The 17,514-nt window shown below is 37.1% G+C and overlaps 1 long non-coding RNA gene across 1 annotated transcript in view; it reads right to left on the bottom strand.

The window, feature by feature from the left end:
• The window catches only part of LOC144370379 (uncharacterized), an 80,249-nt gene extending 63,522 nt beyond the window's left edge, over positions 1–16,727 (bottom strand). Inside the window, exon 1 of the long non-coding RNA XR_013430362.1 lies at positions 16,604–16,727. This is a non-coding gene — a long non-coding RNA (uncharacterized LOC144370379). The remainder of the gene's footprint in view (positions 1–16,603) is intronic.
• Positions 16,728–17,514: the final 787 nt, after the last annotated feature.

The following is a 17,514-nucleotide window of genomic DNA, read 5'->3' as shown; positions in this document are numbered from 1 at the left end:
CACAGTGTGGGTGATATCTTCATTTGTTTTCAGAAGAGGCTTAGGAGAGCATGTGCACCAATCTCCTAGAGGAGCCACTTACTTGATTGACACTTAAGGGATCCAATAGGTAAATGTTGATCTTAGAATAGTGCAGGTAAATGTCCTTAGCCAGACTGTGCTTTTCTACTCACCAAGCCAGTCTATACTCATTTTTAGCAGTGGCTGCTGAATTGCACTGGAATTCCTCTCTGGAACCCTCTCCAGGCACAGTCTCCTTACAGCAGGGCAAAATTCTGTTTGTTTTCAAAGGGCAGATTCTTGGAGGAGGAAAATTCACTGGAACAGATTTTGCTTGTCTGCTTGGCTGAGTGCATATTGCAATTGTGATCTTGATCTTAATCTGCATGCTCATGCATGTGTGTGATTCTTCCTGGATGCGAGTTGGAAGCGAAGAAAAATCAGGGGATTGGGTATTGCATGGACATATGGACAGATACCATGCATGCAAACCTTCATTTGTCTACAAGTTTTTTTATGAACCTGTTGGAAATTTGTGAGGATATATGCCCTCTACACCACAGTGTAAATTTTGTTTGAAGTGTGAATGAACGGTTCTCCTTGGGAGGAAAATATATTTATCACAGCAATTGTGTTGATAAGGACCCTGATTATTTCACTGTGTGCTTTGCATAGACCTTTCCTTTCTCCCTTGGCTTCTGAGTTCCAACAAGACTTATAACCTATGCCCTGCTTTTGCATTTTTCAGGCTTATTATTTGAATAAAGTAAGCATGGTTCATAATTTTGCATTCCAAATAATTATCTATTGTTAGATCATTTTATTTCACATACTATTTATTACTATTTTTTAAATTAAATTATTCTACTTTGTTATACATAATGGCGGAATGCAATTCATTTCATGTTACACATATAGAGCACAATTTTTCAAGTCACTGATTGTACACAAAGTACGTTCACACCACTTGTGTCTTCATACATGTACTTAGGGTAATCATGTCTAAATCATTCCACCATCATTCCTCCTCCCTTGCCTCCTCCCTTCCCCTCCCCCCATTTGCCCTAAATTTTCTCCAATTTTCCCATGCTCTCCCCAACTCCAATGCCATTATGAGTCAGCATTCTCATAGCAAAGAACACATTCAGCCTTTGTTCTTTTGGGATTGGCTTGTTTCACTTAGCATTATATTCTCCCAGCTCTATCCATTTACCAGTAATTCTATTACCAGTAAATTCTATTGTGGCCACCTATGATTATATTCTCTTTCAAAGCTGAGTAATGTTCTGTTGTGTATATATACTAACTTTCCCTATCCACTCTTCTATTGAAGGGCATCTGGATTGGTTCCATAATTTAGCTATTGTGAATTGTGCTGCTATAAGCATTGATATGGCTGTGTCCGTGTAATATACTGTTTTTAAGTTCTTTGGGAATAAACCAAGGAGTGAGATAGCTGGTTCAAATGGTGGTTTCATTCTAAGTTTTCCCAGAATCTCCATACTGCTTTCCAGAGTGGTTACACCAATTTGCAGTCCCACCAGCAATGTATGCATGTGCCTTTTCATCCATATCCTTGCCAACACTTATTGTTCGTATTCTTGATAGCTGCCATTCCAACTGGAGTGAGATTAAATCTTAGAGCAATTTTTATTTGCATTTATTTAAATGTTAGACATTTTTCATATGTTAGTTGAATGATTTTATATCCTCTTCTAAGAAGTGTCTGTTTAGCTCCTTGGCCAATTTATCAATTGGGTTATTTGGTTCTTTTGATGTTAAGGTTTTTGAGTGCTTTATATATCCTAGTGCTCTATCTGATGTGCTTGTACTAAAGATTTTCTCCCATTCTGTAGACTCTCTATTGACCTCACAGATTGTTTCTTTTGCTAAAATGCAGCATTTTAATTTCTCCCATTTATTGATTCTTGGTTTTAATTCTTGAGTTACAGGAGTCTTATGAAGAAAGTTGGGGTGTGATCCTACATGATGGAGATTTGAGTCTCCTTTTTCTTCTATTAGAGACATAGTATCTGGTTTAATTCCTAGGTCCTTGATCCACTTTGAGTTGAGTTTTGTGCATGGAGAGAGATAGGGGTTTAATTTTATTTTGTTCCCTGTGGATTTCTGGTTGTCCCAGCACCATTTTTGAAGATGCTATCTTTCCTCCAGTTTGTGTTTTTGGCACTTTTGTCTAATATAAGATAATTGTAGTTTTGTGGGTTAGACTCTGTGTCCCCCATTCTTTGCCATTGGTCTACTTGTCTATTTTGGTGTCAATACAATGCTGTTTTTGTTAGTATTGCTCTGTAGTATAGTCTGGAATAGTAATTCCACCAGCCTCACTCTTTTTTTCTAAGAATTGCTTTGGCTATTTTGGATCTCTTATTTTTCCAGATTTCATTATTTTCTGTGTTTGAAACATTGACCATGTATTTGCTTTAGAGAGAGATCATGTATGAGTAGGAGAAATGAAGAACCTAGAACAGATACAGAAATGTAGACAGAATTGTTGTGGCCACCTCTAAAAGAAATGATTACTTTCTATTTCAAATCCCTTGAAATCGATAGATACATTGGGGGTGCACACTCTTGTAATGAAAGCTGGCATTGCAGTTTTATTTGGACATGGAACATGCTTTCTCCTTAAGAGTGTGTTTCAACTAATGTGGTTCCCAGCCCATAATTCCAACACTAAATAGCCTGCACTTGGGTTTGCTTTACATAGTTTGTCTCAATAGCTGAATATATAATTAGTTATTATGCTTTTTGTAATTAGTGATTGTGGAGCTTCAAGGTATAATATTTTTGAAGGGGTTTTTATATGGAGATATAACTTTAGCTTACATCTTAATTAAAAATAATTATGTTGTAGGTCTGATTTATATGGTTTCTGTAGGTTGAATCCTATGAGATTGAACATAACATGAAAATAGTGAAGATTAATTTCTGTGTTTTTTTTTTAGTAATGGTGGATATGGGACTCTGGGATAAAAAAATAGACTTAAAAAGTCTTTTGCAAAGAAAATTATTGTGACACGAATGTGCAATTTGAGAAATTAAGATTTAGAGTAAAATAGAACTGTTGTAGTGATTAGGGTTTTGTATTAAGTCCACATTAAAACTTATTTTGAGGGGGCTGGGGATGTGGCTCAAGCGGTAGCGCGCTCGCCTAGCATGCGTGCGGCCCGGGTTCGATCCTCAGCAGCACCACATACCAACAAAGATGTTGTGTCCGCCGAGAACTAAGAAAAAATAAATAAACGTTAAAATTCTCTCTCTCTCTCTCTCTCTCTCTCTCTCTCTCTCTTTCTCTGTCCCCCCCTCTCTCTCACTCTCTCTTTAAAAAAAAAAAGAGATGTTGTGTCTGCCGATAACTAAAAAATAAAATATTAAAAAAATTCTCTCTCTCTCTCTCTCCCTCTCTCACTCTCTCTAAAAAAAAAAAAAAAAAGAATCAGAATGGAATTTTCTTTTACAGCTCAGGGGTGTGTGTGTGTGTGTGTGTGTGTGTGTGTGTGTGTGTGTGTGTGTGTGTGTTTAGTTGTCAATGGATCTTTTATTTTATTTATTTATATGCAGTGGATCCATCCAACCCAGGGACTCACACATGCCAGTCAATCTGTATCACTGAGCCACAACTCCAGCCTTGTGTTGGTGTTTTTAAATCTGAATCGTATTTATTGGAATAGGTAATAAACATATAGAGTATGAAAGTTCAAAAGAATCACTTTGTATGCACCATGAATTATCTCCCTTCCACCCCATCCCTTAGCTATTCAACCACCTAAACGATTGTTGACTTTTAGGATTCATTCAGAGGTGATCTATGCAAATATAAACAACTGGAAATTTTGGAGAGTAAAATGATATTTACTGAATGTGGAGTTGGATTTTTACCAAGGGCCTAACCTGGAGCAAGGGTTGGGGAAACCTGCTCTACAGGCTTGCTTTAGAATTGAAGGGCAGGGATTGCCAAACTTTAAGGGCAAGGGGGTGCAGAGGCACAGCATGCAGGCACCTTTGGAGCCTTCAGGGAACCACCTTGGTTTCAGAAGGGTCACAGGAAAGGGTACAAAAGCGGTGCGGGCAGTGAGCAATTAATCTAGAGAGACAGGAAGGGCCAGCAAATACTCTTTCCTTTGGTAGGAAAGCAGTTTTATTTTAAATGAATGGGAGCCAAAGAAAAGCAAACCAAGTCTCTAGCAGGGGAGGAAAAGCAACAAAAGTCTTGTGAGACAGTTCTCTTATCATTTTGGACCAGCTAACCCACTCCTCAGTTTTTGGCAGATTCAAGAGCTTCACTAGGTGGTTTTTAACTCAGGATTTCTCATGGGGTTAGTTAGCCAAAGGACTTAAAATCAGAGTGCTACAGGGACACAGCCACATCAATATCTATATTAGCACAATTCACAATAGCTAATCTGTGGAACCAACCTAGATGCACTTCAGTAGATGAATGGATAAAAAAATGTGGCCTATATACACAATGGAATATTACTCAGCAATAAAAGAGAACAAAATCATGGCATTTGTAGGTAAATGGATGGAATAAGCTAATCCCAAGAAACCAAAAGCCAGATGTTTTCTCTAATATGTGGATGCTGATCTATAATGGCGGACAGGAAAATGGGAGGAATGGAGGAACCTTGGATAGGAAAAAGGGGAGAGAGAAGAAGGGAGGGGCACAGGGGTAGGAAAGAGGGTGGAATGAGATGGACAATCATTACCCTAAGTACATATATAAAAAACACGAATGGTGTGACTCTACTTTGTGTACAACCAGAGAAATGAAAAATTGTGCTCTATATGCGTACTATGAACTGAATTGCATTTTGCTGTCATATATGACAATTTAGAATAACTAAATAATTTTAAATTTACAAAGAAATAAAGGCATCTACATTCAAGACCAGGCTGAGTTGCCTCCAAAATTGGTGTCCATCTCCATGAAATGAACCACAAGGAAAACTCTGACAAAGGTAGGTGACAAAGTTGTTTCAGTAAGGGCCTCCAATTCTCCCAGGACCTCTGCGACAAGCAGATGGGTGGTAAAGACTGCTTTAAGTGGGTCTCATCAGTGCTGCCTCCTTCAATCAGGGTTCAGCCAAAATCAAGGCTGCAATCATGCTAGGGTATTCTCTATAGAAGAAACAACTGGAAAAGCTTAAGAAACACAGTCCTTCCATGCACATTCCTCTGCCTATCAATAAGCTTCTGGCAACTGTGGGTATGTTCCTGTTGCTAAGCCAATAAACAGGGACTTCTATTCTAGAGAGAATGACCTGCAATACTGCGAAGTAATTTCCAAGTCAAGAGAATTCTCAAGCAGAGCAAGGCTGTAATTCCTAGATCTAGCTCTGTATTGAGGCATCTTGAGAACTTGAAAAAATAAAAGTTTCAGGAACCCAGCCTAGATGTACTAGGTCAGAAGAGGGGAGGGATGATAAAGGAGTTTGTCTTAAAAAAATCCTGTGATTATCATGATAGATTAGATTTGGGACACTCCATCTGCCAATGCAGAATAGGACAAAATCCTCAACTTGTCAAACATTTGTAAAAATAGAACTTGCTTTGAATGGGCATGGAGGCTGTAGGAAGGTTTCTGATGAGAGTTTGTGGTACTCTTTAACCCCCTGGCAATTTGCCAGGTTCCACAACAGAGAAGATACTAATAGTGGAGAAGAAGATACTAACAGAAACCCATTGGTGGTGGGTCATTTAACCACACTGGTGTACCTTAATGCAGATGTGATCCAGAAAAAGGAGTGACTAATAAAATATTTCAATTGGATGTTTTTTAATTTTACGGGAGAACTAGAGATTTAAAGGGATTTTATATGGCATTTTCCAATTTTGTTTTGGCAGGGATTGAACTCAGGGACACTCGACCACTGAATCACATCCCCAGACCTATTTTATATTTTATTTAGAGACAGGGTCTCACTGAGTTGCTTAGGGCCTCACTTTTGCTGAGGCTGGCTTTGAACTTATAATCCTGGGGCCTCCCAAATTGCTGGGATTACAGTCCTGCACCACCATGCCCTGCCAGTATTTTATTTTATTTTATTTTATTTTTAAAGAGAGAGTGAGAGAGGAAAGAGAGAGAGAGAGAGAGAGAGAGAGAGAGAGAGAGAGAATTTTTTTAATATTTATTTTTTAGTTCACGGCGGACACAACATCTTTGTTGGTATGTGGTGCTGAGGATCGAACCCGGGCCGCACAAATGCCAGGTGAGCACGCTACCGCTTGAGCCACATCCCCAGCCCCAAAAAATAAATATTAAAATTCTCTTCTCTCTCTCTCTCTCTCTCTCTCTCTCTCTCTCTCTCTCTCTTTAAAAAAAGAATGTATTAACCAGCAATATGTATATAACAATAATATAATAAATATGGTACAAACAAATAAACATAAATTTATAAATATTATATGATTTATTTTATAATAATATTGATAAAATATACCCAGAAGTGAAAATAAACATTTAAATAATGATACATGTACATGTCCATTTTTATTAAGGTATAGTGAAATACATCTATTTTTGTAATATACTTTTGTTCATGAAAGCATCATAAATATTATTATCAAATATTATTGTAGCTGCACAAAATTAAAAATCCAAATTTTACATATATCACTAAATAAATGGCTTTTAGTGACTGGAATTTCTGATTCTGTTATTGTGAAACACAAATATTCAGTAAATTATGCTCTGAAGAAAACCTCAATTTGAAAATCTAAAAACATAGAAAGGAGTATTTAGAGTTGTTTTACCATGAGATTAATTTAAAATACTTTTAATACCCAAACTAATACTCTGAAGTTTTTACTCTTAAGAAATACATATGAAAGAGTATAGCAATTCTGTCTCTGAGTAATGCAAGCATAAGAGAAAGATGATAAGAATATTAAGTAAGCCTCAAAAATCTGAGGATCATGAAATAAATAAATTCTTGGCAAGATAATATCTAGAATCAATTTTGATGCAAAGTCAAAACTAACAAGCATTCTCTTTTACCAAATCTTAATGATTTAATATGTTAGAGAAAAAAAAATCAAAATTCAAAGCAAATACTTGAGAAGTGGGTGTGTACAACAAGGTTTAACCTCAGAACATTTTATAAATCCCCTGTGTCTGTCCATGTGTCTCTCTCACGTCTTTCCACTGTGACATAAAAAAAAAAAATGAAGAACAAATTTTTGAGTAATTATATTTAGGTCTTAAAACAGTTAAAGAAAATAGTTAGCTCTCTTTATCTATTTTTTAGAAGTAATTTGCCTTAGTATTTCTTCAATAATTAATGATTACCCTGTGCTTGTCTCATAATATAGAATGTGTAGAACCACCCAGAATGAGAGCACTATTTAAATAATGTCAGAAAAAAAGTGCTACAGAACAGTAGGAACTGAAAAACAAGGCCAAAGCCAGTGCAGGACCACACAGCATTTAGTGCTATATCAAGGAGGAATTCAGGTGGTCTTAAGAGATCTGACTTCCCTTAGCCAAGACAAAGGACTAGTACATACTGTTTTAAAAAATACATTTCTTCAAATCTTATATTTTAATGGATACATGGTAAGAATCCAGAAGTTAAATGTAAACTAGCAAATTTACATTCATTTCTGGGACACTTTTACTTCTAGTTCTCTAGATTAATTACTTTTAATGCCTTTCACCATGTCCTAATTGATATTCTAGCTATGGTAGATAACGTTTTCTTATTCAACATTTATCAGGTAATTTATAAAGGACTCCATTACAGAATACAGTCATTTTAAAAAACTCATAAAGCAACAGATGAAATTGTTTAAAACACAGACCTAGTAATATCACAGGATATAAAGTCTGTGTAGACACCATGGTCTTTATGTTTAGCTCCTAGTTTAAAGAAAGGTTAACTGACTTGGATGTTTAGTTTTAAACCTTATCTCAAAAAACTTGAAACAACTTCTCCTGTGTCTTTAGACAGGGAGACTGGTGGTAACTCAGGGACATCTGTGGGTTTGGCACCTTTATTCATGATCACTTTTTACTTTGGGAAAGACATTAAACTCTTTGAAGATTTATATTCCCACTCAGCAGTAGGAAATTTTATTTTTTCATGTTCTATCTCCCCTTTTCCATATCTCATTTCTCTCATTTTAGAATCATGTTAGGAAAATTTATTCTCCTTGTCCAATCTTCTGTTTTCATTCTGAAGAATTCTTTCAACATTATCTTCCAGGTTTTATAATAGCCATCTATTTTTTTATTTTTTAATCTTGTTCTTTTTTTTTTTTTTAAGAGAGAGTGAGAGAGAAGAGGGGACAGAGAGAGAGAGAATTTTAACATTTATTTATTTTTTCTTAGTTCTCGGCGGACACAACATCTTTGTTGGTATGTGGTGCTGCTGAGGATCGAACCCGGGCCGCACGCATGCTAGGCGAGCGCGCTACCGCTTGAGCCACATCCCCAGCCCCTAATCTTGTTCTTAAAATACAAATTCTCTGCCTTCATTTTTGAGTTTTGCACCTGGTGAGGTGTGATTCATTGAGTTCAGGTTTGAAAAAATAATCTTTTAAGTTATAAAGTTTCAATCATACATATTAAGATAAAGAAACAGTTTTAAAGTTACCGTGTTTGCTATAAAATTTTAAGTACAATAATTTTAAATTACAAATATTTAAAATACATTTATTTTCTTTCTCATTTGGCAATCTTAATGAAGGCATAATGGCTCATTGTATTTTTACTTATAATTTTCTCCTATTAAATATGCCTTTTCATTTATTATTCATGTAAAATTATTAATAGAAATTCATCACTGGTTAAGAGACATGAGTCAGCCAAGAGGCAAGTTAAATAAAAATTCAAGTTTTTATCCATACACAAAATAACTGTCTAAGTATACTTTATGCTGGAAAAATCCTTCAAGATGGCAAGTAGCATAAACAAGTGTGCTGAAGGCTGAAACTGATTCTGAAAGCTAATACCTCTCCCACAGCACACCATCACAAAGTGAAGATTTCTAAAGTCTGGGAGACTAAGGTGGATATTTTTGATGGAAACAAGTACTCTTATGATACTAACAAATTGTAGAGGAAAAATGATTCATAAAACCCATGAAATGCAGGAACCCCAGAGTTCTGAGAACTATCTCAGATGTAAGCCACCCAGTAGACCTGCCTGACCATTAGATTTTGTTCACTTTAGACCTGTTAGAGTGGGAAATAAACATTGATAAAATGGATCACTGAGATGTGGGGTTCTAAACAACATTTATTTTCTCAACTATACAGTCTAAAACATTACTCCTAATGGATTAAAGCACAAGTATCTGGGACATATTTTTCAAGGCTTTTTAATTTTATTAGAATATACATTTAATGTCCCACATTCTTTTCCAAATTTCTTATGGAACAATATCAAAGATTTGACATTATGCTTGACCATACTTAGGGAGTCACTTCAAGAACTGTAGAATCATTCCACTCACACCAAGATGATATCATATTTATATAAAGAGTGAGTTTTTAGGTTATTTGTGGTATAAGGTACAGATGCTATTCAAAACATTAGCAAAAGAAAATACAATCATTGTCAGATAAAGTCCTGATATATAAAAATAAAATAACTTTAAAAAAATTCCAAGCTGGGCATGGTGGTGAATGCCTGTAATCTTGGTTGGCTCTAGAGACTAAGGCATGAGAATTGCAAGCTCAAAGCCAGTCTCAGAAATTCTGCAAGATTCAGTCTCAAAAAAAAAAAAAAGAAAAAAGAAAAGAAAAGAAAAGAAAGAGCTGGGGTTTGGCTCAGTAGTTAAGCACCTGTGGGTTTAATTCCTGATTTAAATAATAATACTAATAATAATTCTAAATGACATCATGATAAACACAATAAAAATTTGTAACTGAACTTTTTTTGGTGGTACTGGGTATTAAACCCAGGGCCTTGTTTATGTGAGGCCAGCACTATACCAACTGAGTTATATCCCCAACCCTATAACTGAACATCTTACTAGACTCTAGCTTACTTCTCTGACTTTTGTGCTTTTGCTATTCCTTCTCTAATTCTATACTTTCTGCCAAAATTTTGTTCAGAAATGAAAAACTCATTCTTTCCACAAATTATTTTCATAAAGGAAAATTTCTGGACATCTTCAACCCTTTGGTAAGGATTGTCAAGTCTTCTATTATGAGTTAAAAACTCTATCCTGTTCTTTAATCCAGTACTTCTGCCTGTTTTTCTGTCCTTTTGATTAAAATTGTGATTTATAACTCCATAGTTACAATTATGGTTTACATTGCTTCCTTGCCTTAGAACACTTAAGCCTTTTGCAAATTTATCTCTAAACCCCAATACTTATGCTTTGATTTTTCTTTGGGTTCAGCTACATCACCCGGTTGGTTATAGGTCTTAATGCAAGCAGTTTCTGTTTGATCTGGTCCTGGCTTCTTTCCTCCCATGTATGGTGTTCAAATTTTTGTGCTTGGTGAGACTTTTAGTGAGGTTACATCTCATATACCAGTTTTAATGTAATGAGATGTCTTTTTGCAAATGTGGTGGATGTGATATTGGACTTCATGGAGATAAGTGACTGCAGTGTCTACCTGTCCTGCTATGATGTCTTCTTCATGGTATAAAAACATTGTCTTATCCCTTGTTTACAATACTTGAATTGAAGGAGTATACAAACCAAGCTTCATGTAGTTCTGATCTCAAAAGTTATGACCACTACATGTCTACATTGTATAGAGCACTTGATATTTTTTTAAAGAGAGAGAGAGGGGGGGGGGAATGTTTTAATATTTTCGGCGGACACAACATCTTTGTTTGTATGTGGTGCTGAGGATTGAACCCGGGCCGCATGCATGCCAGGCAAGCGCGCTACCACTTGAGCCACATCCCCAGCCCTAGCACTTGATTTTTTCAGGGCTGCATTACTTTAGAGAGCTCTCTTTACAAAATAAATAAATAAATATTTTTTAAAAAAGAAAAAGAAAACAATATTGGGCATGTTCAAATTTTCCAGAAAAATCTGAGAGTAATTATTAATGACTGACAGATAATCAAACTGAGATTCCCAGAGTTAAGTGATATATCATAGTTTATAAAGTTACTAAGTGAGATAACCTAAGATTCAAATGAAATCTAGCTAAGGTTTTCCACCTAAAAAATACTATAATATTCACAAAGTCTTATACATAATACATTATGAAACAAGGCTATTACTTTATTGGCTTCTCCATTTAATATTTTCATTTTAGAAATATTTTATTAGTAGAAATAATAGTATTTCTGATGATAAATATATAAGAAAATATTCAACACCTTCAAGATCCACAATGTTCAATAGAAACCATGTAGAGTTTTTATACCTTTATATCAGATTTTTAGAAAAAGCATTTATAATCTGATAGTTAAAATCATTTTTTAAATTGTGCTACTATAAATATCTTTGCAGCTGCATTCTTGTAGTATGCTGTGATGCCCTTCAGTATATGAATTGATAAAGAAAATGCTCTTTTTATACAAAATGGGATATTGTGCATCATTAAAGAGAATGAAATCATGGCATATGCAGGTAAATGGATGGAGTTGAAGAATATTATGCTAAGTGAAGTAAACCAATCCCCCCAAACCAAATGCTGAATGTTTTCTCTGACATAAAATTTCTGATATGTAATGGAAAGGAGAGAGAAGCATGGGAGGAATAGACAAACTATAGATAAGGCAGTGGAGAGGAAGGGGAAGAAAGGGAGCATGGGGATAGGAAAGTAATGGAATGAGATAGATGTAATTATCCTAAGTAAATGTATGAAGACATGAATGGTGTGACTCTGTTGTGTACAAGAGATATGAAAAATTGTACTTCATTTGTGTAGTATGAATTGCAATGCATTCTACTGTCTTTTATAACATATTAGAATAAAATCTAAAAATTATGTTATAAAAGATTGTGAGCAAATTCAGAGAAAATAAAATATTTAAATACAAAAATAAAAAAGCATGTTTATATATGTTGAAAATGTTTTATATATTCCATCGTGGAGTTTGTAATACTCAAGAATAACTGTAACATATTATAAAAAAAAGCAAATACTCTTGAAGCAACTAAAATATATTCATTTATTAAAAAATAATATATTGTCTCATTTAAATCTATTCTTTGAGTGAGAGAGAGAAAAACAGAATACAAAGAGTGATTAAGAAAGAAAAACAAAATAGGTAGAAGTGGAAAACTAAATATACAAATGAAGAAAGAAGTCTTAAGTACTAGAGAATCTATGCTAAAAATAAGAAAAGTAGTGAATGCATGATAAGACTGTGAGGGATGACAGATTATTTATCCTCTGATAAATCTCTGAAAACTTATTTTCTTGGGATAAAGATAACATATGAAACTATTTCTCACAAGTTTAGACAAGATTTTGTAATTACTTATTCATGATAGTTTATTAAATAATATCAATACTAGATACATCCTGGAATTTTTCTCCAAGTCGATGAAATCTTTTATGTATTTTAGAATATGTATGTGCATGTACACTCTAGAACACTATGCATAAATGTATATATGTTTTATCTAAGGTTAACTTTTGTATGAACGTGAAATAATTCGATTCTTTTATATTTTTCTAAATATTATGGTAAATAAAAGATTTTTGTAGAAAATATAATGTGAGTGATCTGTTTATTTTAAAGTGTCTGGATTTTTTTACATAACTGGCTTTGTAAAGCCAGTCATTTCTATATTTTAAATAAAAGGTGTGTTTGAGGGGGCTGGGGATGTGGCTCAAGCAGTAGCATGCTCGCCTGGCATGCACAAGGCCCTGGGTTCGATCATCAGCACCATGTACAAATAAAGATGTTGTGTCCGCCAAAAACTAAAAAAATAAATATTGGCCAGTTTTTTTTTTCAGTAGAAAATGTTTCCCATAAAAAGAAGCAATGGATGTTAGCCCACCACAGTACGCTAAATCACCTTTCATATAAACCTATGGCAGGGATGCTAAGAAGATTATATTTCAAAGCACAATGGATCTCAAACATTAAATAAAACTCTAGGCTTCATGAAACCAAAAGAAAAGATTTTACCAGCATTTTTTTATTTATCACCCAGCCTTCTCTCAAATAAGTAGGCAGTCCTATGCTAAGTATTTGATAGCATACCCTTGGTGTCAACATTTCCTATTCTTCTATAACAATCACTAGAGGTCCAGATTTCCTCTCACAGTCAGAATTCTGTTTTCTTCTATAGGGTATGATAACAAAGCAAAACAAAGAGGAGTTCATGAAAAATGACTTTTTCACTCATATTTTCCCTTACTGTCTTTTTTCTGGAAACAAACAGAAGGCATCTGTCTTCAAAATTGCTTTCACCATAGTTTACTACAATTTTCTAATCCCAGTATTGGACTGCAGGAATATCTTTTGTGGGAGCCAGTGTTGAGGGTCTTCTTCTGCCAGAGGCCTCACAAGCCACGTGGAATGTGAATGATCCAAGTCATGTCTTGTGAGCTGCATGGCTTACACATTTGTTTTCCGAAGGAGTCAATCTGATGTGATCTAAAAGGTCCTGTATTACATAAATTCTGATTTTTTTTGAAATTGGCCATCTTTATTCAGCTCAGCTAGTGTGCTGCTCCTAATGGTATCTTCATTAATATTAGTGAAACACAAAAGAGCAGTGGGCCTCAACCATTATTTTTCACCTGTTTCAATCCAAATATTCTTCAGGACTACCTCAGGATTTTTTGTATAAAAAGCCCACCCATCTTATATAGGTTAATATACCAGTGGATTAAAAGACCCTATTCTAATAGCTTTCTGACTCTAATTAGCTTGAATGCTTAAAATGAATTTAAGTTATACACCATGCTGTTTGTTGCAGTAAATGGTATTGTGTATGTGCATCAAATAACTGTATCAGTGTGAAGTAAATGTATAGATACTTAGATCAAGACAGCAGAAGCATGGGTGAGAAATTCTACACATCAAGAAAGAGCTGAAAGTCCTGTGTTTGTGCCTGAAGCTGGGATTGTTACTCAATGGTAGAACACTTGCTTAGCATGTTTGAGGCACAGGGTTTCTTTTTTTTTAAGAGAGAGAGAGAGAGAGAGAGAGAGAGAGAATTTTAATATTTTTTTTTTTTTTAGTTTTCAGCGGACACAACATCTTTGTATGTGGCTGAGGATCGAACCCGGGCCTCACGCATGCCACGCGAGCGTGCTACCACTTGAGCCACATCCCCAGCCCGAGGCACAGGGTTTCATCTAAGCACTGCATATAAACAAAATAAAGACCCATTAATATCCAAAAATGTATATAAATAAAGAAAGTGCTTAAGTAATTTCTCAGAATTAGTCTATGCAGTTTTAAGAAAATAAGAACAAAATGAAATATTTCACCCCTTGTAGAAAAGCTATTACTTTCAATAAAGTGCTGCTTGTAAATTTATTTCTTCTTTGTTATCCTGTGAGAAAATTACAACATGTTTAAAATTCAATTGTATGTTATCAGCCAAAAGAATGATTGAATATCAGATTTTTTCTTCCTATGCAAAAATAACCACCTTTACTGTTATTGTAGGAGAAATTAATAAACACAGAAATCTTGGCTATTCTCACAAAGTTTATGTAAACATGTTACTCTAAATTAAATTTATATAATCAATTATGATTTGCTAACAATGTAGATGTCTTGTTACCATTTGGAACACATGAAGTGGTGATGAATTGATCGCTATTTCAGTTTCAAGAGAAACATTTCCTATAAGGGTGTCTGTATTTTGTCAAGAAGATAAAACAAGAACAATAAGGACTTATTGATTCCTGATCCATGCAAAAATAACTGAAAAAGAATGGTGATATCACTTAGAAAATGTACACAAGTTTATAAACCACTTTTTAAAATCATATTAAAAATACACACAAAGAACTACAGATCCAGTTAAGACAAAATCAGCTACTCCAGGCAATAAAACTACAAGAGCTATCACAATATCAATACTTGAGAAATAGTGCCACTTGTTATCTGATCATATCACTCACAGAAACATTACCCAGGAGAGTCAGAACCAGTATAAACATTCCCAGAACCATTTAGAGCACACTATTCTTTAAGACCTCAGAAGTAAATGTTAGCTAGAACCTACTGACATACTAAAATTGTTTCTTATCACAAAGGTGAACCAATATATTCTGCTTTACAACTCCCAAGGCAGGCCAGAGAACAGGGTAAATTTATTATCTACAGTGCCATAATGCTCACAAAGAGCTCTGTATTATTCATAAGACTGCATATAAATTATAAAAAAACATATTTTTTCCAGTTTATAACATTGTTTTATACCTATCAATACATTATGTTGTGGCCAGCAAAGTACATATTATTAGTGACAGCTGTTGACATGATTCAATAAAGCCCCAAGGGGTTTCACTGATAATCCTAAATCACAACTACTTTTTATAATAAAAAGCCACTTGTATCTCTCACAATATTTGGAGGAGGTTTGCAGAAATGTCAGTAGTTCATAAGGAAGAAACTTGGGCAGAAGCCCCAAGAAACCAGTGTAATTTTCTAAGTTTAGTGGGGAGGAGAGGGGGGTCTTGTATATTAAAAAATGAGCCCTCTGTAGAAAATGGAGTCTCTCATTTGAAGATTAATATTGGAAAGAGAGTTTCTGTCAGATTTTGCTAGTATTTTATTTGGTTTCTTATCTTTCTCTTCCTGTGTCAGATGGTGAAGTGCCTAATTTTAAAACCACATTTTGAGATGAATGTCCTTAAAAAAGTTTAGAGATTTTTCTATTGACTTAGAATTCCTCTGCAGTTTTCAATTTTGCAAGTCATATTTAAAAAGGCAGACTGCATAACCAAATGTTATTCGGATGTCTTCAAATAAATTTAATAATTTCTTTTTTTATTCCATGTTCAAAGGAATAATTTAATTACAACGTAAGTTGAGAGTGGTTGCTTCTTTTCATAAAACAAAATTTTTTAGACATCAAGAACTTCATGAATACAATTTTGAAATGAAATATAGGTGGACTCCTCCTGCCCGGGCTGGCCCCAGCGCACCTCTGGCACACATGCCCACCCAGAAAGTTAAGTCATGTGGGAGCGAGCTTGGGGCCTCAGAGGCCCCGCTGCCATCCTCGCCCCTGGCTCCAGCTCCCGGCCCCTGGCTCCAGCTCCCGGCCCCTGGCTCCACCTCTGCCCTGGCTCCCCGCCCCAGGCTCCTGCACCCACCGCTGCCGACCAGGCTCCCATCCGCGGACTGGCTTGCTCTGCTGGAGCCTCCACCGCCCTGCCCGCTGCAGCTCCTTCCTGTCAGGCCGTGTTGTGAGGCGCCCCGGCCCCTGGCGCTGAGGAGGGCGGCCACCTGCGCGGCTGGTCTCCACTCCTCCTCCTCCTAGAGGCTCAGCTGGTGTTTGCCTCTGATACTCCGCTTCACCTTCACACACCCCCAGCACTTCCCGAGTCCTGCCTCCCCTCGCTGCCCTCCAGAGAGCTGGAGCCTAGGCTGTCTCCAACACCGCACCAGTCTGGACGGCAGGCACTTGCTTCTCCAGTGGGAGCCGCGCCTACCCCCCCCCACCCCCGCCTCGGCGCTCACCTCTGGCCTGCACCGGGGGCTGCAGCCTCCCGCGCCTCGGGCTCCTGGACTCCTCTCCCAGAGTTCTCCCGAGGCGCTAGAGCGCCTCCTTTCTCTCCAGGAACTCCGCTTCTCCCCCCCGCCGCCCTCCCCACCCCAAACCCCTACTCCCCAGCTCCATGGCGCCTCCAGGATGCAACTCCCCTTTTCCGCACACTGGGTAGTGGTGCTTGCACCCAGAAACAGCCCTCTTGGGGGCGCTCGGCTCCTCCGGGCTCCGCGTGGACACTCACAGCCCGGGGTGGGAACTCGGAGCACCCGCCCACCTCCCACCCGCCCTCGCAGCCCCTAGGGAAGGCGCAGTGACTGGCTCCGGTCATTGGTCCCTCAGGTGCCGGCTGCCCAGGGCGCTAACCGTCGCCACCAAGGCTGTAGCTGAGGCTGCAGCTGCCAAGTTCCCATGTTATAACTCCTCTTGTTAGCAGCTCCTCCTGCTCCACTCCTCCCCCTCCTCCTCCTCCTCCACTCCTCTTCCTCCTTCTCCTCCTCCTCCCCTCCTCCTCTTCCTCCTCTTCCTGCTCCACCCCTCCCCCTCCTCCTCCTCATCTTAGCTTTTGCCTAGAGAGATGGACGGAACCAACTCTGGAGCAGAGGAGGGGGCTCAGGAGAAAGGCCTTCCCTCACTCCTCCTCCCCAACAGTGACCTCTGCCAAGTCCTGTCACTGGGGAAAGGACAGGGCAGAGGAGGGGACAAAGGTGGACTGAGAAAAAGAAAAAAAAATGAAATATGGGTGGAGGGCATAGGAGGTGGAGAGGTGGGGCAATTCTCCCTGGGCCATGGAAGTTTTTCAGTATCTCCCCACCAAATTAAAAGTAATAAAAATTTAAAAAAAAAAAAAAACTCATAAGGAGAAAAAGAACTTCTGAAGCCA

Source organism: Ictidomys tridecemlineatus, chromosome 14 (genome assembly GCF_052094955.1).
Source record: "Ictidomys tridecemlineatus isolate mIctTri1 chromosome 14, mIctTri1.hap1, whole genome shotgun sequence".
In the NCBI taxonomy this organism is placed as follows: Eukaryota; Metazoa; Chordata; class Mammalia; order Rodentia; family Sciuridae; genus Ictidomys; species Ictidomys tridecemlineatus.
This window is presented reverse-complemented; position numbering and strand designations above follow the sequence as displayed.